The 25,361-nt window shown below is 40.6% G+C and overlaps 1 long non-coding RNA gene across 2 annotated transcripts; it reads left to right on the plus strand.

Annotated features, from left to right (window-relative positions):
• The first annotated feature begins 17,176 nt into the window (after positions 1 to 17,176).
• On the plus strand, positions 17,177 to 21,618 carry LOC144327380 (uncharacterized). 2 transcript variants are annotated; one of them, XR_013392464.1, is made up of 3 exons: positions 17,177 to 17,248; positions 19,195 to 19,326; positions 20,151 to 21,618. It is a non-coding gene; the product is annotated as an uncharacterized LOC144327380 (long non-coding RNA). The 2 variants fall into 2 exon arrangements; XR_013392465.1 differs by lacking the exon at positions 17,177 to 17,248 and adding an exon at positions 17,557 to 17,737.
• Positions 21,619 to 25,361: the final 3,743 nt, after the last annotated feature.

Raw genomic sequence — 25,361 nt, forward strand, 5'->3', positions numbered from 1 at the left:
GGGACTGCCATGAAATCAGTTAGTGAACAGGTGTGTTATTCACGGTGGCTGATAAGGGAAATGGAAATTGGCAGCTTCCAAGAAAGAGTGGAATATCTGCTTATGATTGTAAACTGATCAGCACAAAATGAATGTTTGCATATTTTCCTCCTTAAGTAAGAATTGTTAAAAGCTCTGACATGAAACACGAGCATTTTAAGAACACACAATCAGCTTACTCAGTTTTGTTTCCATAGGCCTTGCCCAGGAAGAAAATGTGGGTTAATGGGTAAATATTTTTATCTGGTGTTTTTTTGTTGTTGTTTTTGCTTTGTTGGCAGCTGCTTGAAACACATTTCTTTTTTTCTTTTTCATGGCATAACTATCATAAATCTCATTTATCAGTAATATGGGGTTTTATCCAACATAGCTATGGGTTTTACATTCTATGGGTTTTATTCAACATAGCTCTAGGGATAACCTTCTATCAGTAAAATAATTTCTACTTATGCAATGGAATTTTCTGCCCCTCTATTATTCCCATTCTTCCCCTAAATCTGTTTCAGGGCTCCCCCCCCCTGGTCCCTCAGACTTGGGGAGAGTGTGGGGTGCACATGGTGAGGGCAGAAGAGAAGAGGAAATTATGTTGCCCAAGAAAACTGTCCTATGTTTTTACAATAAAACTATCCTTTAAAATAGGGGCAGAATCTGAAACTATGTTTACCAACCTGGAAGAAGCAATGGGTCACAGAATTTAAACTGCTCTGCTTAGGCCAAGATTCTATATTGACATGAGCAAAGACACGTGCACGGAACAAGGAAGACATGAAGTTTGTACAGTTGAGTTGGTTAGTGTGTGGTGCTGATAATCCCAAGGTTGCAAGTTCAGTCCCTGTAAGGGATGGCTGCATATTTCTGCATTGTAGGGGGTTAGATTAGATGTTCCTCGTGGTCCCTTCCAACTCTATGATTCTATGAACTAAGAAAAGTCACCTAGTTCAGCAAGTGGACCAAAAGCTCACTAGTTCAGCATTAGGTTGTCACAGTGGCCAAACAGATACCTATGGGAAGCCTAGTCTTGAGTGAAACAGCAGTCTTTCCACTTGAGTTTCCCAGTAACTGGTATTCATTGCCTCTGACTATAGAGATCAAATACTGATGTGTAAGTTAGAATGTTAAGCCAACTGAGGTGCAAGGACTATGGGGATTTGGATCACAGAAAGTCTGATGCTCTTAGCATCGATGCAACAATGACTGAATTAATGATCACTGTTGACTAGCCACCATCTCCACCTCACTTTCAGCATAAAAAAGGAAACTAAAATAAAATGCAGCGCATTTTGATGAACTATCCTTGACTACTTTCGTTTTTATTACAAATACAGTCAAGGCAGTTCAAGCTATTCAGCTATCCAAGATGGCCATATACATAACCTATTTTTAATAAGATGAAATAAAATATCACTTTATTTTATCCTTGCAGTCTGAAGAATAAATATAGCAACAGTCTTTGTAATATATGCTTGTCCAATTTTTGTTCATAGTCAGTTGATGTAGTAACAATGTCTGGGATCCTACATCATTTCTTCCTCCAGGTTCCATCACTCTCTCTGAAATCAATGAAGATTCAGCTATGGCTTTGGAACACATCTTTCCCCCACTTATTTGACTCTCTAATACTTGAGGCCATGCCACACAAATTTGCTATAGAGATGTGGTTAAGATATGCTTTGTCTGTTTTTTGCCCCTTGTGCATAAAAAACAAGTGATAAGCAAGCTAAGCCAGATTGGTCTGGCTAACAAGACTACTCTTGCCCTATTTACTTCTTGTGTATTCTTTTTCTCCATTTACTTTTCTGTTCAATGAGTCCCAGTTTTGGGGAACACAAAATGTGGAAAGGTTTGCAAGTGCAGCACTGAAGGTGTATGCATGTATGGACATACCATTACTTTTTCACAGAAGGGTAGCCAATGTGGACCTCTCCAGTTGTTGCTGGACTGCAAATCTCATCAGTCCTGCCAGCAAGGTCAGTGTGGGCAGGAATGATGGGAATTGTAGTCCAGTTATATCCAGAAAGCAACACATTGACTATACCTGTTTTAGCAGATCATGGCAGCCTCTTGTCTTGAATCACTGGTTTGGGATCACTTTGGGTCTGCAGTAAGATAATACATAAATTGTTTTTCCCCCCTTCAAATCTATTAAAGATTCTTTATGATGATTCCTTGAAAACTGTGTACTACAAACATGCAGCTAAATTTATGCATGTTTACTTAGAAGTAAGTCCTACTGAATCCAGTGGCACTTACTCCTAAATGAGGGTGTATGAGATTTCAGCCTTAAACTGAGCAAAGCAGAAGCTGCTACCATTCTGATTAAAAGGATGGGGGAAGTAACTTACATGAAGGAAAGAGAATTATGGAAGTAATTACTCCCCCTGTCTATCCACATTTTACAAAAGTCAGTAAATTATGTTACAGGTTCTATTTAATACTTTCCTTGACACCAAAAAATGTATTTCATTATATATTAAAGAATGCATAGCCAATGAAGCACATGTATTAATTCAGAACCATATGCCTCCTTGCAGATAAGAGGGAAGAAAAGCCTCTTACAGATGTTTCCAAAAAATAAGAAATTCCCTCTATCTAAACAATAAATGTCTACAATTGATTGTTGGAATGATATTACTTCTAAGATTTTGTGGTTTTTTTAATGGAAATGTGAAGGCATTTCAATCCCTGTCGTCTAACTAAAGTCCCTAAACTAGAAATACTTGCAAGTATTTGATCTTTCAAGCTGTTGATATTATGCCTGGAAGAAATATTTAAAGCTGAAGGTTGCTCCCCGCCTACTAAGCTGAGAAGCCAAAGTCTGGCAATTTGTCCCTCCATTCCGCTGCCCTCCCTGCTGTGTCTCTTCACCCTAGAAAACAAAACCTGTTTAACAAAAGTACTGACGTATAATTAAATTGCAAGTTATAAACCAGGCAGAGGGGGAGATCTGCTACCTTGACTCCCAGAAATAAGTGCCATATTTCAAGTTTAAAGGAAAACAAAATTAGTTCTTTAGCACAACATTCTTTTTAAATCTTAACTCTGCAGAACACTGAAGGTTCAATTCACGAGATTGGTAGTAACTAGCAAAGAAAAATAGCTAACTGATGGTTCACATTAATTCCAAACTTGGCCTGATTTTAGGAGATTTCGTGGTAGCATTAAAGAGCTGCAAATTGTTTGTTATTTATATGACTGGTATTTATTTTTTTACTCCATAGTGCAACACCATTCATATTTTCTGCCTTGTGTTCCAATATGTTTTGTGATGCTCCATGAAACCAGATATCTTCACCAAAAATTTCTTACAACATTCCAAGTAACCCAGAAAAAGTTACTAGCCTGCCATCTATCGAGCGATTGATCGAGCGATCTAATTGTCTAAGAGGCTGCTAGTCTTTTTAGCTGACTATTTAAAGCATTGATTTCTACCAGGATAGAGATTATCTTTTCTCCATGGCTAGTACTGAAGCCAGCGGAGGAGGAGTGAAGTTATCTGTGCCTTAGTGACTAGGCAATTTGTAAAATACAAGGCCAATTTAGTGGTCAAAAAATATATAGCAATGGGTTTGAGTATACAACCATAGTGCATGGTTTCATGCAAGGAACATGCAAGGTGTTCCTTGCATGAAAAGGGGCAGTCATGGCAAAATGATCTGCAAGGTTAAACATTTAGCACCAACTCATATGGATTCTTCCATCATTATCAGGTGGGGATACAGCTTCTAAAGTTGCAAGTCTATTCTACATGTACAGGCTCAGTGCATAATTTAGAGCCTGGATAATAATTTAGAACAATTTAGAGTTCTGAATTATTTGTGGAAGCCCTGACAGGTAAAGCAATTATGCCCCAACATGGCCCTTTCCCCATTAGCCCCCTTCACATTAACAAAGGCTGGAATGGGCTATAGTGTCCTCAAAGCATGTAGCCAATGGGTTGCTTGCTTCTGTGTTTCAGGATTTCCCCATCAGTAGAATCATGACAAAATCAATATAGAAGAAAAAATAATCAGAGGCAAATGAAATGGTATCAGAGAAAGAATAGTATTTAACTGGTAGCAAAAAACCAGCAATTAAGAGACAATATAAATTGCCTTAGGGCAAGGAGTTCCACAAGTTAGGTGCTGCTGGTACAGAGAATGTCCTTTCACTCATTTCCCCCCAACTGCAGTTCAGCTAGTGGTGGAGTGCAGTTCACAAAATGGTGGTTTTTAATGCATGCTGGTCGCTTAATGACTGAAACATCAAGTGATTATTTGCATGCATGAAGGAGCCAATATAAATCATGATACTTGGTCAAATTTTCATCTCACTTCATATACACTTTGAATGGGAAGTATTCATTCATTTGCCAGTCAGTAAGTGATGAAAAATGTAGTCCTCTACAAGTATACATACACGAATGAATCCCAAGAAGAGTAAATCCTCAAGCTCATTTTTCAGCACAAATTTATACTTTTAAAGTTGGATTAACTTAATCAGTATAAGAGAGGTGTGTGAAATGTGGGAGAAGTGGAAATGATAAGTCTACAAACATTTGAGATTTTTTAAAGAAAATGGTTGTCTTTTTTTAATAGCTGGGTGGGATGGTGACTAAGGCAGCATTTTCAATTAGACTCCAGGTCATTAATGTTGATTACATTCTTCTTCTTACCATAAGTCTTTATTTAATGAAAATGTATGCCTCCTACTAAACAGCCATGTAGTTAAAGAACAATACAGCAGGATTTGATTGCCCTATTAACCATAATCATCATGAGACTGGGAGTAATAATTTAATGACTTGCATTCTTGTACTATTTTTGGTGGTGCTCATTTAGCTGCATGCTACAATGGTATCTGCAATGGGTTTTTTTTACTTGCCAGTACTAATTCATAGGTGCATGTAAGCAGTCATTTAAAGAAAAGACCTGATGGTACTCCAGTCACTATCAATGGAATTTGTACAATAAAATGGGTGAAGTTCTTTAAACATAAGCTATTGAGGATTCTTAAGAAGAAGGAATTCTCTTGCATTTGAGTCACAAACGTTTTATCACTTAGTTGATTGCTTCCCATTGACACAACCTGATGCACCTCCAGTAACCTTTAGAGCAGGCATCCCCAAACTTGGCCCTCCAGATGTTTTGGGACTACAACTCCCATCATCCCTAGCTAACAGGACCAGTAGTCAGAGGTGATGGGAATTGTAGTCCTAAAACATCTGGAGGGCTGAGTTTGGGGATGCCTGCTTTTGAGAAAGAAAATACGTGGAATTGATGAATCATGGAGCAAGTAGTCATATCACTCTGGAGGGCACTGCTACGTGGCTACCTTGCTTCTGACTCACTTGTTCTATGTGATTTCTTCACCCAGTTAGAGCTTGAATGAAATGGTGATAATGCCACAAGGAATCACCCTATTAGCATATATACTGTACATCAGGGCAATTTTTTCAGTCATTAGTTTTCATAACCCACAATGCTACCAAAAGGGCACAACTACATATGATGCTAAACACTAGCCACATGTAGACTATGGAGTCTTTTAAATAATGACAGTAACAACCACTCTGGATCAGGATAAATACTGTGGCAAGTGGGGAAGTGGTCATGCTTTCTCTCTGCTGCAGTTCCAGACCCTTGGGATCCCTTCTGCAATCCTATGAAATCATCTCTCAAGCAGTAGCTTGAGTAGTCTGTAAAGTGGTACCTCGGGTTACAGGTGCTTCAGGTTACATACGCTTCAGGTTACAGAATCCGCTAACCCAGAAATAGTACCTCGGGTTAAGAACTTTGCTTCATGATGAGAACAGAAATTTTGCAGCGGCAGCACAGCAGCAGGAGGAGGCCCCATTTGCTAAAGTGGTGCTTCAGGTTAAGAACAGTTTCAGGTTAAGGACAGACCTCCAGAACGAATTAAGTTCTTAACCCGAGGTACCACTGTATTGTTAATAAAGGTTCCATTGGGACCAATGGAAGTTCCCTCCATATGCAAATTGTGTGTGTGTGTGTGTGTGTGTGTGTGTGCATGCGTGCGAGAGATTAATTCCTGTTCAGGTTGTGATAGAAGTGAAGATGTTTTGCTCCCAAGAAATCCAACTACCACAATTGGGGATATGATAATATTATAATAGTTTCACTAAATTTTATTAAGCATGCAGGTATAGCAGAACATTTGGGAGGAATCTGCTTTGATAAGATTATACATAAGCTTGCTGCCATGCACCCACAATAAACACAGGTGCACAGTTTGTGCTACAACACATAGAGGTCAGCGTGTAGCAAATGCTATTGCTACATTTCCCCTGTTCCTTGCACGTTGCCAACTGCTGTCAAGCAAGCTGTTTCCTGAGTGGTATCTGACCAAAGTCTTGGGCAGAAGGAAGGAAGTATTATTTCAGGAACAGGACACAGTCACAGTTTTAATCACTATATTCCCTAATATCACATTTCTAATCACACTGCATCCAATGCTGTCATTCTTTTCAGGCAACAAACTTCCACTTGCAAAACAAAGCACCTCACTCACCTCACCAGTGTGGTGTAGTGGTTAAGAGCAGTAGTCTTGTAATCTGGTGAACCGGGTTCGCATCTCCGCTCCTCCACATGCAGCTGCTGAGTGACCTTGGGCTAGTCACACTTCTTTGAAGTCTCTCAGCCTCACTCACCTCACACAGTGATTGTTGTGGGGGAGGAAGGGAAAGGAGAATGTTAGCTACTTTGAGACTCCTTAGGGTAGCGATAAAGCGGGATATCAAATCCAAACACCACCACCACCACCTCCTCCTCCTCCTCCTCCTCCTCCTCTTCTTCTTCTTCTTCTTCTTCTTCTTCTTCTTCTTCTTCTCTTCCCTGGAGTCACCATACATGAGCAGTTGTCTGAATGAAGTTTGTAAAAAAACACACAGAAGGATGATAGATTGTTACTTATTAGTGCCTCTGGAACACTCTAAAGTAATTCAGAACCCCTAAATCTGAAGACAAATTCAGATGAGAACTTCAAAAGCAAAAATCTACCCTAGAAGGTTGGGGGAGAGGAGAGGAGAGGAGAGGAAGGAGAAAGAGGGCTCTAAACCCCAAAAGGTAACCCCTATGGAAAGGGCAGAGCTTTGCAACACACCTCTTCTCCACTCAACTAACACAACTAACCATCAGCCTCTTTCCCTTCACAGTAAGCTTTCCATTGTTATAGAAAGTTTAATCTTGGTAAGACTACAAAATGTTTGATAGCTGCAAAAAATATAGATGCACATGCTGTGTATCCAATTTGAATACCCCCCAAGAGTATGAATATTGTATGTGTCTGGCTCCCTTTTCAATGTATATGTATATTTAAAAAATAGTGAATCAGCCCCAGATTTCTTCATGTCATTGCACATCAAGTTTTGCAATATGACACATCCTGACATAGTATTTCTATCCATGTTGTGTTTCAGCTGTGCCACTGTTATATATATTTTTAATTGACACTTTGGTGGCAGATGGTATAAATGGGCATGCATTTAATTTACTGGCTTATCCTTGCTTGACTGCTGTCTTTGGCACAATCCACAACATTTTAAGTTCAGGCCAGTAACAGCTGTTCTTGTCAATGACAAGGAAATTTCTTCTGGGGTCACTTTAGACTATGGCTTATCTGCTTGTGTTCTTTCTGCACATAATGGGTTTCTCCCATGCAAAGGGCTTTCAGTATCAGTCAGCAAATGATTCTTTGTTCCGTTTTGTCTACCAAGTGGGTTTTCAGTGCTGGGTCTCCTACTCCCTCACCAGCCTTGAAGCAATGCAGAATTCAAGCCATATTTCTCAGGCTGGCAGCCAGCACTGATACTATGTAATCCTTGACGCATTGTCACTGTGCAAGAAAGCACCAGAGAGAAGACTGATGCTGTGGTGGTCACCTAGGCTGGGTCAATGAGCCAAAGGATCAGAGCAGAGTGTGCATAACTCATGTGGAAGGCAGCGTGACATCTACTCTCACTCTTTCCTGCATTTGCCTCCCTTTCCATTATATCTGACATTTTGGAAGCTGAGCTTTGTTACAAGCATTTGGCTTTTATCACTGAAGAGAAAATATTAATCTCTCCTAAGGAATGATGCCTATGAAAAGAAAAGATATGCAACACTGTATATGCTATTACAACAACTTCTACTACCAAAAATAAGATGGTGTCTTATGCCGCTGTGACTATTTGTGTGTCCAGATGACTTTATTCACAATATTTTTAATACAATTATTCACAAATAGACTGCTGGTTAATGTGAGCAAAAGCATCAGAGCAATAGCATGCAGTAAGGAGTATTTACTGAATGACTGAAGTTAACAGGGTAACAGGGGCCTTGCTGGAGAGATGATATTTTCTGTAGTATTTTCTGGGGATCAATACTCTCTCTTTTTTCCCTTCCACCACTCTACTCTCTATGATTCATGTTATACCAGCACCAAATGATAAAGTTTGCCATTGTGCAGCTATAGTTCTGAAGTCTGGCAGGCTCCAACCCCTCAGAAGAGGTGACCACTCATGCAAATTATATCCAATTCTGGCAGGATATGAAAAAGAGTTATAAACACTTCCTTAGTTTAAGAAACCAAAATTTAAAGGTGTCCTGCATGAAAATCCCTGGGCATATATGCATACCTTTTAGCAGGCTTAAACCCCTCTGGTGACTTTCCTGTGCCTGCAAATTTCATCTACTTCTGTGCAAATGAAAATGAAGTTATAGCCATTTGTTATATTCTTCACTATAGGGCCTTTTTTAAACAGATCTAATTTGGTCTGGCTGTATATTGTCTCCCTGCTTATTTAACTTATATGCAGAATTCATCATGCGAAAGGCTGGGCTGGATGAATCCGAAGCCGGAATTAAGATTGCCGGAAGAAATATCAACAACCTCAGATATGCAGATGACACAACCTTGATGGCAGAAAGTGAGGAGGAATTAAAGAACCTTTTATTGAGGGTGATAGAGGAGAGCGTAAAATATGGTCTGAAGCTCAACATCAAAAAAACGAAGATCATGGCCACTGGTCCTATCACCTCCTGGCAAATAGAAGGGGAAGAAATGGAGGCAGTAAGAGATTTTACTTTCTTGGGCTCCATGATCACTGCAGATGATGGCAGGAGTCACGAAATTAAAAGACGCCTGCTTCTTGGGAGAAAAGCAATGACAAACCTAGACAGCATCTTAAAAAGTAGAGACATCACCTTGCCAACAAAGGTCCGTATAGTAAAAGCTATGGTTTTCCCAGTAGTGATGTATGGAAGTGAGAGCTGGACCATAAAGAAGGCTGATCGCTGAAGAATTGATGCTTCTGAATTATGGTGCTGGAGGAGACTCTTGAGAGTCCCATGGACTGCAAGAAGATCAAACGTATCCATTCTTAAGGAAATCAGCCCTGAGTGCTCACTGGAAGGACAGATCGTGAAGCTGAGGCTCCAATACTTTGGCCACCTCATAAGAAGAGAAGACTCCCTGGAAAAGACCCTGATGTTGGGAAAGATGGAGGGCACAAGGAGAAGGGGACGACAGAGGATGAGATGGTTGGATGGTGTTCTTGAAGCTACCAGCATGAGTTTGATCAACTGCGGAAGGCAGTGGAGGACAGAAGTGCCTGGCGTGCTCTGGTCCATGGGGTCACGAAGAGTCGGACACGACTAAACGACTAAACAACAGCAATTTGGTCCTAAGTATGTCACATAGGAAAGAGAGAGTGACTCTGAAATACAATGAGCTGCTTTGAGAGCTACAGGTACAGATAGTAGTTAAATCTTCTACATGAGTTCTCAGAGTACAATTTTCTGCTCTTTGGCAGCACTGACCATCTTTTGAGCAGAAAATAGTCCCATGAGCAACAGCATGTGTATAGGACACTGTTGTTCTCCAGTAGCTCTTTCTATATCTTAATTTATATTTATAGAGCTTGTAAAAATGTGGACAAGCATCTTCTTTATATAAAAAAAAAATGAGTAAAATATGGTCCATATTTCTCTCCCCCCCAAAAAAACCCCCTATATTGAAAAGGCAACGAATAACAACACAGAGATCAGGGGAGGGGGAGATGATAGACTTCCCCTTTACTATTTAAGAGAAAAGAGTTTTTCTTTAAATTGAAATTCCTTTGCATCAACTCTGTGAATTTTAGCACAGCAAGCTTTAAATTATATATGATTTTTTAAAAGTAATAATCTCAGCCTATGACAAATACCATTAGTTCTGTGCATTCACTGCCGTGCTGCTTTACTTTCTGTAATAATGATTCAGATATAGCAAGAAATTCCCACTAGCCTTTATCTACAAAACCGAAACAGTATTTTGTATGTTATTTGTTGTTCTTTTGACAGTATACAAGACATAAGATTTCCCCAGGCCTACATAGCAAACCTAGACATGAGGACTTGAGCCTGTGCTGGATCTTGATCTAGTGACCTGAGGGATGTCAAGTGAGGAGTCAACCTGCATGCTATCGCCCACCCAGATCTAACAGAAGGATCAAAAAGGCAAACCATCTGAAGAGCTACCTTTTGCCAGCAGGCCAGAGAAGGTCAGATGAGATTTAACTGATCCTTGTCAAAGTTTGCAGGTCATATTTGCTTATTAGTTGGAGCACCTGGAAGACCAGCCCTTTCTGGTTGCAGACTGCATTTCCCCTCCATCCTGCCTGCACTAAGCTTCCTAGAAGTGAAATCTGACCCTATGCTACTGTAAAATTAAATCTTCAAAATAATAAACAGGAACACAGTACATCCTTATTAATAATTTTCCAATTTTCTGTTCTTTCTTTTATCAGATACCACCTGATCGCTTCTTTTCCCTCTTAGGAAGTGCAATTTCCTTGATTTTCTTGTGCTAATAACTTTCCCAGCTAGCAAAATATACACTTGAATATAGCTGTGTGGATGGTCTATTCCCTTATCCTTTAGACCTTTGATTGATTGTGCATAGGAATTCCCAGTTTCCACCAACTTACCCAGCAACTTTTAGCTTTTGTCTGAGTAACAATCACAAATGTAATGTTTTATATTGTAAAATGCAATGACCTGCTTTGTACAATGTGGTAAGCCAAACTATGACTTACTTGGACCACATATTGAAGATATTTAAAGCCCTGAATAGTTTAGAACAACCAGAATAGCTCTTCATCCTCCTGCATGAGCCTGACCACATACCTGACCACAAAGTCACCAGGAGGATCTTTTCCATATTATTCTTATTCTTATTCTTACTTATTAAACATAATATTCTCATTTTCATTACAAAAATAACTCAAAATCTCTTACAAAAATAAATAAATAAATAACACCTACATTAAAACCAGCATAAAACAAAAGAGAGATAAAAATATTAAATGTTTTCATATTTGTTTAAAGATAGGACTAAACCAGCCCACCCACTGAAGGAGGCCACAGATAATTAAAAGCCAAATGCCTGGGAGAAAATAAATGTTTTTGCCTGGTGTCGAAAGATAGATAATAGTGCCTAAAGATGAGGCAAGCAGGGGGCCATCATTGAAAAGGTCCGTTATTGTGTTGCGACCCTCTGAACCTACCACAGATGGCCCCCGAGAGAAGGGCCTAAGATGACAATCACAGAGTCTGGATTGGTTCATATGTGGAGAGGCAGTATTTCAGGTATTGAGCCCTGAGCAGCAAAAGGCTTTATAGATCAAAACCAGCACGTTGAATTGGGATCAGGAACTAACCGGTAGTCAGCGTACTTGTGCTTTGTGCTCAAACCATCTTGCTCTGGGTAGCAACCTGGCTGCCAAGTTCTGCCTCAATATCCCCTGTGTTTATTCTTTTCTTCTTTTTGTAAACAGCTTTGAGGTTTCATTACAATCACGCAATATGTAAATCTTGAGAAATGAACAAATATTTTATTTTCTCCTGCAAATAGGACATGTTTCTGCATTTTGTATGTCACAATAAAGGTCCATGTTGCCTTGCTCAAAACAGTTGTTTTGAACTCCAACTTCTATTAGCTCCAACCAGCATGGTCAGTGACCAGGCATGCTGCAAATTGTACTCCAAAATTTATTGAGAGCATGACATGGGGGACAGCAGGACTAGATTATATGATGTAGAAAAAGAAAATTAATTCCTGTCTCAGTCATCATTATAAGCCCACTCTGCTCAGGAATCTCTTTTTGGCTAGACATTCACAAATTAATGTTCTTGGCAGTTACTCACACCCACCTTGTCCTCATTATAGAGGTACAAGGCACTAGATCCATTTGAAAGAGTGGCAATAAATGCAAAATCTAGCCATACTTGCACAGCAAAACTGTCTGTCTGTCTGGAATCATTTGCCATTTGACTGAGTGAGTTGGCACATAAGGGTTGGGAAATTACCTATAATCCTGATCTGAGAGAAAGTCGGGAATATCAAGCTTTCCTTCCTCATTCTGCTTTTCTTATTAGTAAACAGCTATTCTGCTTGATAAATATCCCCTGATTAGATACTTCAACGAGTTGCTTTATTTCTTATGCAATACAAGTGATTTAAATCAAATATCTAACAAAGGCCCTTGCAATGGAATAGTGACCTTTGCTTTGTCAAACGTGGTCTGATTGCGGGGCGGGGGATAAATGATTGAAAAGAAACTGTAGTTAAAAAGCCTTCAGGATGCCTGTTGAGTTCAAGCACAATAGCTCAATAAGAGGTCTTGAGAGAGTGTTTTTTTTTGGGGGGGGGGGGCTCTTGTGGCAAATCTGTCTGCTCTGGAAAGCTTGAAGTTCGATTTGCAGCATTTGTCTAAGATGGGAAACTGCAGCCACAATAGTAGCAAATTTCTAATTCTAAATACCTAAAGGAAAGAGGGATAGGATTTCAGTTCTTTTGACTGTTCTCTCCCCCAACAAGCAAAGAAAAGAAAAGAGGAACTCTTAAAGAAAAATAAAATAACATGAGCTGTGCAGGACATTGAAATGCAGGGCACACGGCTAAATCAATGAACTGAAATGGCCAGAATCTTTTATGTGGAAGTCTGCAACACACTTGCCTCTGCAAGTTATTGTTGTGGCAGGGTTAGGGTATGTATTCCTTTATTGGCTTCTCCAGGAAAATCGTCAAGGTCTTAAAAGCAGCGGGTGCTCAAATGGCTTCTCAGACGCCATGCATAATCACGGAAGTATACAATCAATAAAGCACCATAACAACTGCATGCAGCTATCAATTAAAACAATAAATGATAGCACTAATTAAACAGCATTTAAGAAAGTGGCAACACCTGGCTGAAATCACTCCGTTTTGTAGGGAAATGCAATCTAACTGAGATGCTAGTGTCAATTATTTTCAGAGGTACGTGGCTGCAGGAATAATTCTGCCTTATTTCCTCAAACAGTGGAAGGGACACTGGAAGGAAATTGAGTCCCGTAAGCACCCACAGTGAAGGTTTTTTAATTCTGCATGTAAAGATGTCTCTGTGTTTTACAAAGCTGTTTCTCATAGACTCACCTGCATGAGGAACATATTCAGACGAATTAAAATGGCTTATCTCCTAAGAGCAAAAATCACCTCTTCTAGGGGGTTTGCCCTGCCGGACTTTAAGTTATATTATGAAGCAGCAGCCTTCTGCTGGTTGAAGGAATGGCTACTTCTTGAGAACACAGACATTTTGAGAGGCCTATAATTTGGACAGGAAAAATGGCTTCCAGGTGGAAAAATCAAAGTTGGAAACAGAACTGTTAGAACCCAATGCTAAGATACTGTCGAGAATGTATGATTTGCTGTTGAAATGGAATACTGAGGATGAAACGGTTAAATCGGCTATGATAAAATGGGCACAAGACATTGGTCATAATATTATGTTTGCTGACTGGGAACGGTTGTGGACCACCGGTATGAAATTCATGGCATGTAATGCCTTAAGAGAAAATATTATGAAAATGATTTATAGGTGGTACATGACACCAGTCAAGCTTGCAAAAATTTATCATTTGCCTGATAACAAGTGTTGGAAATGTAAAGAAACTGAAGGAACATTCTTTCACCTTTGGTGGACGTGCCCAAGGATTAAGGCGTTCTGGGAAATGATCTATAATGAACTGAAAAAGGTATTTAAGTATACTTTTCTGAAGAAACCAGAGGCCTTTCTCCTGGGCATAGTCGGCCAATTGGTGCCAAAGAAGGATAGAACCTTTTTCATGTATGCTACAGCAGCAGCAAGAATACTTATTGCAAAGCATTGGAAGACGCAAGATCTACCCACCTTGGAAGAATGGCAGATGCAAGTAATAGACTATATGGAACTGGCAGAAATGACCGGCAGAATCCGAGATCAAGAAGAGGAGCAGGTGGAAGAGGACTGGAAGAAGTTTAAAGTCTATCTACAAAAATACTGTAAAATTTATGAATGCTGAGGGCTCTGAAAACGAAATGAAGGGGTTTTCAGCGATTAAGATAAATAAGATTATAAAGGGAGGGATAAAGGTTTAAAATAAATAATGAATGATCTTGCTGAACTAATTTTTAAAGTAGAATACAAGAAGGGAAGGCGGGTGGAAGTAAAGAGAATAAGGTTTTGAAAGTTACCAATATGAAATAGTGTTCTTTTTTTATGCTAAATTTTCTCTTTTGCATTTTTCTTTTTTCTGTTTTTCTGTTTGGACTTTTGATGTTTGTTGTCTGTTTTTTGTGATTTTGTTGACTTTTGTTGGTTGTTAATTTTCTGAAAAAATCCTAATAAAATATTATTATAAAAAAAACCAAAAAAAAACAAAAAAACAAAAATCACCTCTTCTAAACCTTAGGCTTGATGCTTTCCTTAGGCACCTCTCGATCCAAATACCATTAAAACAAAAAGGGATACCAGATCAGGTCAACAGCTCATGTAATCTATATCTGTTCTCACAGTGGTGAATTGGATGCCCATGGGAAGCCTGCAAACAGAGTCCATCGCACTCTTACCAACTATGATTCCCAGCAACTGGTATTCAGAGGTATACTGCTTCCAACTGTGGTGGTAAACAAGCACTCTACCATGCAACACATGCACTGCCAGTCTGATATGAGTTGCCTTGTAAAAGCAGCCTTGGCAGTAAATGTAAAGCAATCCCTCCCTGCTTCATTTCTATATTGTGCATTCTTTGCACTTGAATGTTTGTAACTTCAGTATATCTCATCTCTTCCTCTATGGAGAACAAAATAGGGCTAAAGGTAGCTTGGGGAGCATGTTTCACATTCATTGCAAATACCTCACAGAGGTGTTCAAATTCTATGGGATGGGGGGAAAGACCCACAAAGTTTAAAATTCTGAACAGAAGTTTCAGCATCTGTCGATTCCATTATATGAAATACCAAAAATTTAATTCACCAACTGTTTTGTGAATTACCACTGTTAAGTATGTAATTATCATTGTCTGTACTTTTCTGCATTTCATTTCCCTCTGACCTCACTTTGTACAATCTATAATTCAGTATAATGCTTCATGAACTTGATGAAGGGGACAGCAGCGTATGCCATAATGAATTTGTTAGTCTTAATGGTACTGCAAAACTTGTTTTTGCCATAAAAGACTGACACGGCTAGTCCTCTGGAAATCAAAAGATTAGCATTTTGTTAATTCAAAAACATGTTTTTTTCGAATTCCATGTTCCTGATTCATAAATTTAAAAGGCTGAAAGCTACTGAAATATATTAATTTTGAAATATAGCATTACAAAATATTCTATTCAAGAGTCAATGTGTGTTTCAAAAATGATTGCATCTGGCGAGAAGCCTGCTTATAATGCTGCTATCAACTTCACTTCAAAGAGGTCCAGCCCTACCATTAGATAGTGTAAGGCATTTGCCTCAGACAGCAGATGCTGGAGGGCTCCTGGTTCTTTCTTCTCCTCAGCTCCCTGCCCATTTCTTCCTGCTGGGGATTGTAGCAAAATATGTCACAAGCAGGCATCCTGAAATAGCCTGATGTCCTCAGGTGCACTGGAGGTAGGCTTGCCATACATCAGGAAAATTACTGACATACCCTGATTTTCATTGTACAAATGGCATCGGGGGGAGGGGGGGTTGCCAAATCTGCAAAACGTCAAGGAGAACCCGTATTTATTGCAACTCAATGGAAATAAATTGGAGGGCATTGTCCCATTGGCAGCGTTAAAACAAGATTCAACTACCAGTATAGTCAGCTTCTGTAAATAGAATGAAGGAAGGAACTATTTTGCCATTTGCTTCAGGCAGCAAAGTGTCTTGAGCTGGCCCCAAATTCAAGACATCAAAACAAACTGGGGTGAGGGTCAGGCAAACTCCATCACACAGATAAAGCATAAGATGGACACAGAGCTGCAGGGAATAGACCACCTGAGCTGTTTTGTCTTCACATGAGGGAGTATTCTGGGTCACCCTCACAGGAATTTGTTTTCCTATCCTAATATAGGGATGTCCAACCGGTCAATCGCGATCTACTGGTCGATCGCGGGGCGTTCCTGGTCGATCTCATGATCCTGACTGATCTCCCAAAAAGCTCAACAACTTTGTAGTGGGAGCAGATCGCAGTCTCTTGGGAGTTCGATATTCCTGTCCTAATACATAACAATCATGCAAACTCTCTCAGGGGGCTTTTGGTCTTCTTGTCTTCCTGACACAACCTGCCCTTCTATAAGGTACAAGTACATCAGTGACAATGGCATCTTCTGCAATAGTAATGTTTAATGTTTGATATTTTACTATGTTTTATATATGCTGTAAGCTGCCCAGAGTGACTGGGGAAACCCAGCCAGACAGGTGGAGTATAAATAATAAAATTAGTAGTAGTAGTACTAGTAGTAGGAGTAGTAGTAGTAGTAGAGGGGGTGGATTTGGATTGTAGCAGCTGTGTCGAAGTCTCTTGGGTTTGTCTCTTTAATCAGATATCAGGCTTATTGCTGCCACAAAGAATCACAAAAAGTATCAGACAGTTAGATTCCATGCTTCCACCCCCCCACCCTCACTGCATCATAATTCATTAGAATGTGCTATAATATATATCTTTATCTCAGATTATCCTAACAGCAGCCCATATAATCCTGTGGTGTATGTTAAGTAGCTTGCACAAGGCAATCCAGTGAGTTACTCAGGATTTTAATGCAGGTCATCCGAGTCCAGCTTCAAAGCCAAGCCTCTGTGCTTTGCACCACACAGTTTCATGCAATCTAATGTTTAAATTCAGTTCAGGCTCAGTGAGTTCAAAGTTCAAAGCCAATAGCTGCTTCTCCCAAAAGGAAATGATACTTGTCAATGATTCTTAGCAAGCAGGTAAGAAACCTCCAGTACTTTTATATGGAAAACCAACTTTCATTTGAGTGACTAGAAATGAGGAAACAACCCTCCAGGGTTTTCTTCCTTGCTACTACTAGAAGTTTGTGCTGGGAGCTTTGTAAATAATGATTCAGCAACCTGTGTTTCACAGTTGCTATCTGTGCATGTGATGAACTGTGTTTAGATAACATGGAGGGAGCGCTGCTCGGAGTGAAGAGACATCTCCCAACAATCCTGACAAACAAAGCGATTTATTTTCTTCACAGTGCTTAGCCATGTTTTATTGTGCCTCTCTGTTGGCAGGAGGAATGGGTTTGAGGGCATGACACCTCAATGAGATCCTACAGCGCGTGTGACATTCTGACAAATGGCTACATTGCTGCGCACACAGTACGACAAAGATTGTGGCACTCTCCCATAGTAACCACAACATTTGAAGGGGGAAAATCCTTTCCCTGAGCAAGAAACACAGATAAGAACTTTGTGGTAATGTTTCTGAAATCATCAGGGGAACTCTCAGCTGTCAACATACAGGATAGTCCCTAGGCACTTGTTTTGCTATGAAGCCTGAAGCTGGCACAAGCTTTAACTGTGACCATGTTGTACATTTCTGTGGAATTCTTAACATTTGCATTTTTAATTATTTTAGTTTTCTCACCTTCATATTCTCCATAAACTTTGCAAGCTGTGCCATGTGTCCATGTGATGCCTCTTTTTGTGGTTACTTGGGTGTAGGGATGTAAGAAGCCCTCTCCACCGCATCATATGCAGCACTGTTTCTGGCCCACTACAGTTCAGCTTCTGGTCAAGACTATGTTATTCTTCTTGCTGTGTGCTATGGCAAAAAAGAAGAAGAAGGAATTGTGTTATTGTTATGTCTAACACCATTTGTTTCAATGCAAAATACAGTGGTACCTCGGGTTAAGTACTTGAAAGGGGTGGATTGGCCCCATCAGTTACAATATTTCATTGATGCCAATAGGAGAAGCCAATCTTTCTGCTTTGTGTGACAACAACAGCATAAGAAACATTTAACTGCAGGTGGATACAATTGGGTACATTTTTTGGTAAGACCCTTAACAAACATTAGAACCTCCAGGGGTTTTTCGGGTTGTTTTTTTACAATCTAGTGGTATATAAATTGTACACACACACACACACACACACACAAATCAGAGTGCCAGAGAATTCTGAGAAAAATGCAAAGAGGAACAGAAATTGCCAATGCTCACTGATTCATTTCATTTCCAGAATGGAAATCCACCCAGTGAATATAATTTTCTGTTGTTGTTGTTGTTGTTGTTGTTGTTGTTGTTGTTGTTGTTGTTGTTTTCATCTTGCAAATCCTATGTGTTGATACCTAATTAATGACTTTGCCCCCATGTCACATTGTATTTACAGTGGTATCTCGGGTTACATATGCTTCAGGTTACATACGCTTCAGGTTACAGACTGGGCTAACCCAGAAATAGTGCTTCAGGTTAAGAACTTTGCTTCAGGATGAGAACAGAAATTGTGCTCCAGCGGTGCAGCAGCAGCAAGAGGCCCCATTAGCTAAAGTGCTGCTTCAGGTTAAGAACAGTTTCAGGTTAAGGACAGACCTCCAGAACGAATTAAGTACTTAACCCGAGGTATCACTGTACCAGACTGTTGAACTCACAAGGTGGGAAGGGGAAAGTTCTGCACCCTGCTCCAGAGATTTATGAATGAAACTGCATTTCCTTCCCCCTCACCTAGCAGATGAAATTATGTGACAAATGAAGGCTGTATCAGTATTGTCTTATCCACTTAACAGTTGAAACAGCAGTGCAACTGCGCATGTGCAACTGTGTATGTGGTGCTGGTGGAGTGAATGGATATGGATGGTCATGCATGATGCACTTCCCTGACACTTGTTCAACCTTTACATTTGTAAAGGAACACTGTGCTCTGTCATCCAATAGGAAACAACCCTGTGGAGTCTGAGCTTTCCATGCACTACATCTGGAAAAGGAAAACAATTGACATGAAAAAGAATGGCATTACTGAAGAGATTAAAGTGCGGGGAGACGCCAAGCTGATATTTGTTGAACATGGTAATCATCAGCCATATGTAAAGATTTAAGCTATAGTCATGTTCGGCTATGATGCTGGGCCTGTGACTCGTGGGAGTTTTATTTTTCCCCTCCTTTAGTAGCTCATTAGTGTTGCAGAAAGCTTGGTGTTTGAAAAGGTTTTCCTAGGTGGCATGTCAGCTGGTGATGGCGATAATTGTTGTACTGAATCTTTTTGACAGCTCACAATCATAATTATTTTCAGAGTATCAACAAAAGAGCTGCAACGCACTATTTACAGCATCCCACTGACTGCTTTGTGCACTGGCCGAGTTTTGTTTTGCAGATATCTCTCTACCATATTGGAAACGCTTTTTCTTCTTAGGCCTTTTATTGCATTTCAATCCAAATTAGGTCACCGGCTCTTGCTAACAAACTTATTGGAGCCAACAGGATATCACAGACAGAAGGAGAAAAGGAAAATTTGAGAGGCATTACATTTGCTGAGTGGGGAAAAAAATGTTTTGCTTATAATGTGATAATAACTGTACTATTACATGACCCAAACATTGGAGCTAACAGCTCCAATTTGCATATGCCACCTCAGTTAAAGCTGTATCAAGGTGTGTGGGAGAGACGATGAGTCATGACCACTATGAAATCTCAAAATTAGTAGGTGCATGCATGCGTAGAATGAGAGATAGTGAACACCTATATAGTGTAGCCTGCAGTGTTTGAGTTTAGTGGCTAAAAATCTCCTCCTCTCTCATTTTAATGGAAGGTAACACAGATATGAATGTATGCTTGTTCATGAATTTTCAAGAATGACCTTCCCTTCTATCTATTTTTTACCTCTATATATCAAGACTTTTATCTACAGAATAATCATGAGTATGCTTCATATATATAAAGCTTGGAAGTGGGAGCTGCCTGGAGTCACTCAGTCCTACCAGCCATTCTGTTTCATTCATACATCACTACCATTGCTTCAAAAGAAAAAAGGAAATACGTGGGAATCCCACTGGTAAAGAAAAATGGCTCTTCATTATTTCAAACTCATGAGAATGGCTTTGGATTCTACACTACACAACTGGAACTACCTTCATGGCATCCTTGTGCATGAAAGGAGGGAGAATAGAGTGAGGGAGCAAGAGGAAGCTTAGGTGTGGGGAACCACAAAGTGTATTTTCCAAGTCCGTCTTCTAGTCTCAACCCTGCCCTTTACTGAAAGGCAGCATGCCAGTTTTCTTATCCCCAACAAAATTGTCTTTTATTAATGAATACATTGAAAGTGTGTGCTATGTAAACAGTGTGCACTGAATGCATAGAAAGTGCATGCAATAGGCCAGAACAGATGGGAACAGGATGCAAAAGCACACAATTGCACACAATGGGATGTAATGGTATGGAACAGGCTATGACTGGGAGCCACCAAACCCAAAATGGGATGCTTAGTCCAATGCTGGTTATTGATTGTAATAATAAAGATTTGAAGCTGTTCAGCCTTCCCTGCTGTCTCTGTATTAGGAAGCTTACTGTAATGTGCATTCATGTCTTTAGAATACTAAAGTCAAGGCCTAAACTGAGATTTAATGCATAGTCAAGGTGAGCATAAAATGTTTTTCCCCTTCTTCTCTTTTAGTGCATACATTTAGTGCACACAATGAGCTTTACCCATTCAATAGAACTCTTCAAGTCTCCCGAAATCTGTGAAGAGAGTAGCACTGTTAGTTTTCTCCAGAATGCACCCTCTTGTTTCCCTCATTCCTTTTTTCCACTTGTTCTTACACTAAACAATTACACAAGGATGCTCCCTGTAGAAAAGCATTACGTTGCTATTGTATGATATGAATGCAACTGTTATGACATATGACTTTGTCTTTGAACAGGTTTGCCATTGATTCAGTGGTTCCCCCCTCCCCTCAGGATGACTGTCAAGAAAAAGAGGTTTAAATTTATATTCACTTGTGGTTAGGATTTAAACGATCATTTGCTGGGGTTTACTGAGGCACACGGTAACAAATAGACCTGATGCTCAACTTTAGTTGGAATCTAACATCTCTAAGAGCATCACTGCTATATATACATTTGGCAATCTGAAGCTAGTACAATACGACTTGTAGATATAACAGACCAGGGGAGGGCTAATAGCTCAGTGATGGGGCACATAGCTTGTAAGCAGGAGGTCCCAGGTTCATGCCATGGCACCCCCAGTTAAACGGGGGTGATGTGAAAGACTTCTGCTTGTGATCCTGGAGAACTACTGCTGCTAGGAGATGAAAAAGTGCTGGTCTAGACAGACAAAAAGTTGGACCTGACATATTGCAGCTTCTATTGTTTCATTGTCCATGTGTTTTCCACAGCCAGTGCTCGGAGCCAGAGGACAGAATTGCAAATGCCACAGAATTGTGAGAGGGTTTTTTTTTTGGGGGGGGGGGGTTGCTGTGATCCTGGATGATGCCCTGAGCCCCGTGCAATTCTCAAGATCCTGTATCTGTGGGGATAGTATCTATGACAGCAATATTGCAAAACCAGTCCTTTTGTCTAGGTAATGGTTTGGCTGACTGGTTAAACACCATGATTAGCAGAACCAAGTAAGTTGCTGTCCCTCACGACCTGTTGTTGTTGTTTAGTCGTTTAGTCGTGTCCGACTCTTCATGACCCCATGGACCAGAGCACGCCAGGCACTCCTGTCTTCCACTGCCTCCCGCAGTTTGGTCAAACTCATGTTCGTAGTTTTGAGAACACTGCCCAACCTTCTCGTCCTCTGTCATCCCCTTCTCCTTGTGCCCTCCATCTTTCCCAACATCAGGATCTTTTCCATGGAGTCTTCTCTTCTCATGAGGTGGCCAAAGTATTGGAGCCTCAGCTTCATGATCTGTCTTTCCAGTGAGCACTCAGGGCTGATTTCCTTCAGAATGGATAGGTTCGATCTTCTTGCAGTCCCTGGGACTCTCAAGAGTCTCCTCCAGCACCATAATTCAGAAGCATCAATTCTTCGGCGATCAGCCTTCTTTATGGTCCAGCTTTCACTTCCATACATCACTACTGGGAAAATCATAGTTTTAACTATACGGACCTTTGTTGGCAAAGTGATGTCTCTGCTTTTTAAGATGCTGTCTAGGTTTGTCATTGCTTTTCTCCCAAGAAGCAGGCATCTTTTAATTTAGTGACTCCTGCCACCATCTGCAGTGATCATGGAGCCCAAGAAAGTAAAATCTCTCACTGCCTCCATTTCTTCCCCTTCTATTTGCCAGGTGGTGATGGGCCCAGTGGCCATGATCTTTGTTTTTTTGATGTTGAGCTTCAGACCATATTTTGCGCTCTCCTCTTTCACCCTCATTAAACGGTTCTTTAATTCCTCCTCACTTTCTGCCATCAAGGTTGTGTCATCTGCATATCTGAGGTTGTTGATATTTCTTCCGGCAATCTTAATTCCGGCTTGAGATTCATCCAGCCCAGTCTTTCGCATGACCTAGCTGCTTGGTAAAAGAACAAAAGGCAGAGCTATCAGCCCCCCACCCTTTGCTCAGCATACATATATGTGAGAATAAAACCATAAATCCTTACGACACCACAGTCTCTGCTCACCCTCATTCCAAGGAAACTGAACTCACTGGGTACCCTGGCATCTCTCACTGCTCAGAAATTGGAGTGGCGTGTAACAGCATATTTCACAGCTTTGGACAAGTACCTAATGAGCTCCACAAGGACAGCAAAGAACATGACTCTTTCATTCTGCCATTCCTATTATCAGTAGTACGAAGAGGCTGCCCCAACCTGTTCCATGTGGCAGCACTCCACACGGCTGGAATTCACTTTCCATGTGGCTTGACCTAACAACACAGGAGCCCTCTGTGCTGTTGGCAGGACCTATCTAGAGTGGCAAGGAGAGCCTTCACACAACTACAAGTGAATCACATGGAATGCTGTTCCTGCCACACAGAATTCCACCTTGCAGAAGTTAACATGTCAGTGCTCAAATTCTGGTCTTACATGTAAAATGCCCAGCAATAACTTGACCTGCATTTGTTTAATTGAACCATCTAAGTGCACGGCTGGTGGCAGGGAACTATTATTACCATCCTCACCATGTAGGGATTCTCAGTGCCAGTCCTCCTTCTACATTCCTGCCCCTGCTGTAAATAGCTCATTAACACAAAGGGTAGTGGACTATGTGATTGAATAAATCTAGCTCTGATTTGTTGCTTTTATTTGTCCCTGTCACTGCCACAGCTAAATGCTCATCGTCAGATGGATTTATATCCTCCTCCTCTTTTTTCAGATTGCAGCATCTGTACTGATACAAGTTGTTTTCATAGCTTTGCCAAAAAAAAAAAAAAGTAGTTGTGATTTCAAAGATTTCATTTGATTGTTCTCATGGGTGTCTCAGGAGCCTGACAGAAAACTGTTCTCCTGCAGGTTTCCAGTCTGATTGCAAACACAGCTGGGGATAAGGCAGCACTGTAGGAGCTCAGGCATGGGCTTCCGGGCCCTTCCCACTTATTCCCATTGGGAAAGATGAAATGAGGTGGAAGGGAGTAAAAGAGAGCAGGAGCTCTGAGAGAAGAAACAGCTGAAGCAGGGAAGAAGTACAAGAGTAACCCATGAAACCACAACCAGGCCAATTCAGGGCTTGCTTTCTCTTTCTGCATGAGGGCTAGCAAATTGAGACTGAATCCTGGTAAGATGGAATCTCTTTGGGTGTGCAGTTCCAGGTCCGGGAGTTGGGGAATTTGCTGGTTCTGGACAGGGTTCCACTCCCTCTGAATGAACATGTATGTAGTTTGGGGGTGAATCTATATCCATCTTTGTCACTGAAGGCTCAGGTAACCACTGCAGCAAGGAGTGCCTATTATTGGCTTAGATTGGTGTGCCAACCAAGTCCTTTCCTGGGAAAGTGACTGGGAAGTGAACTATAAAGTGTTGGATAGATGAATAAATGATGAATGGGAAGATGTGCAAACACCCAGTGAACAAATCAGAATGAATGCTCAGTAAAGACCAGACCTTTGTCTGTAAAATCCGTGCAAGGGAATAAGGAAGAATGCTCAATAAATAGGTCTTCTGGTGGAGCCCTTCCTTCCCTGGCTACTTTCTCTCTGCTGGGCTAGGGAAGCTCTGGGCTTTGTAAGAACATAAGGAGAACCTGCTGGATCAAGCCAATGGCCCATCTAGTCCAGCATCCTGTTCTCACAGTAGCCAACCAGGTGCCTGTAGAAATCCGTAAAGCAGGATTTGAGCACAAGAGCACTCTCCCTTCCTGTGGTTTCCAGCATCTGGGATTCAGATGTACTACTGCCTTTGACTATGAAGGCAGAGCATAGCAACATGGCTAGGAGCTTTTGATAGCCCTCTCTTCCATGACTTTGTCTAATCCTTTTTAAAAGCCATCTAGGTTGATGGACATTTTGGACTGCATCATTGTCCAAAGAACTGGGATGCCATTGGAAGAACCTTGGGGAAAGATTCTGCACATTGTCAGGGTGGAGGTGGGATTTGAACAATGGAGAATATTTACAGTACCCCCTGTTATCTGTGATTTTGACCCTGTGAAAGAGGTGATATGGAGGATTGATTACTCCTTTGTTTTCCCAGAACAAAAATGATCAATGAGGCAAACATCAATGTACGTTAGTGCTACATAACTGCTAGCAGTTTTTGCCAGCAGGAGACAAGAAAAGATTCAAAATGGTGCCAGTATTGGGAGACAAAGGGACTGTTAGCTATAACTGATTTAATATTTAAATGATTGGCTTTTACAGATTTTCTTCAAGGGTGGCACATAGGGACACTTGGGGTTTATGATTTGGCTGTGATTTTTATTGTTCCTTTTTCATTGTATAAAAGGTGTCTTAGCTTTTATTAGTTTTATGAATTTCTGGCAGAATGAGAGAGGCCTGAATTTCTGCTCAGGGTTTTCAAGGTGATGGCCTATAGTTATCCCTGTTTAATGAAATAATGCTATAATACGACTCATCATCCACGCATACCATCAGCTGTAGAAGAGGAGCCATAGCCAGACCAACTGCAAAGCAGGCAAAACTTTTGCTCCCTTCTTCTTGCTTTGCCTTGCT

The sequence above is a fragment of the Podarcis muralis genome, chromosome 4, assembly GCF_964188315.1.
Source record: "Podarcis muralis chromosome 4, rPodMur119.hap1.1, whole genome shotgun sequence".
Classification (NCBI taxonomy): Eukaryota; Metazoa; Chordata; class Lepidosauria; order Squamata; family Lacertidae; genus Podarcis; species Podarcis muralis.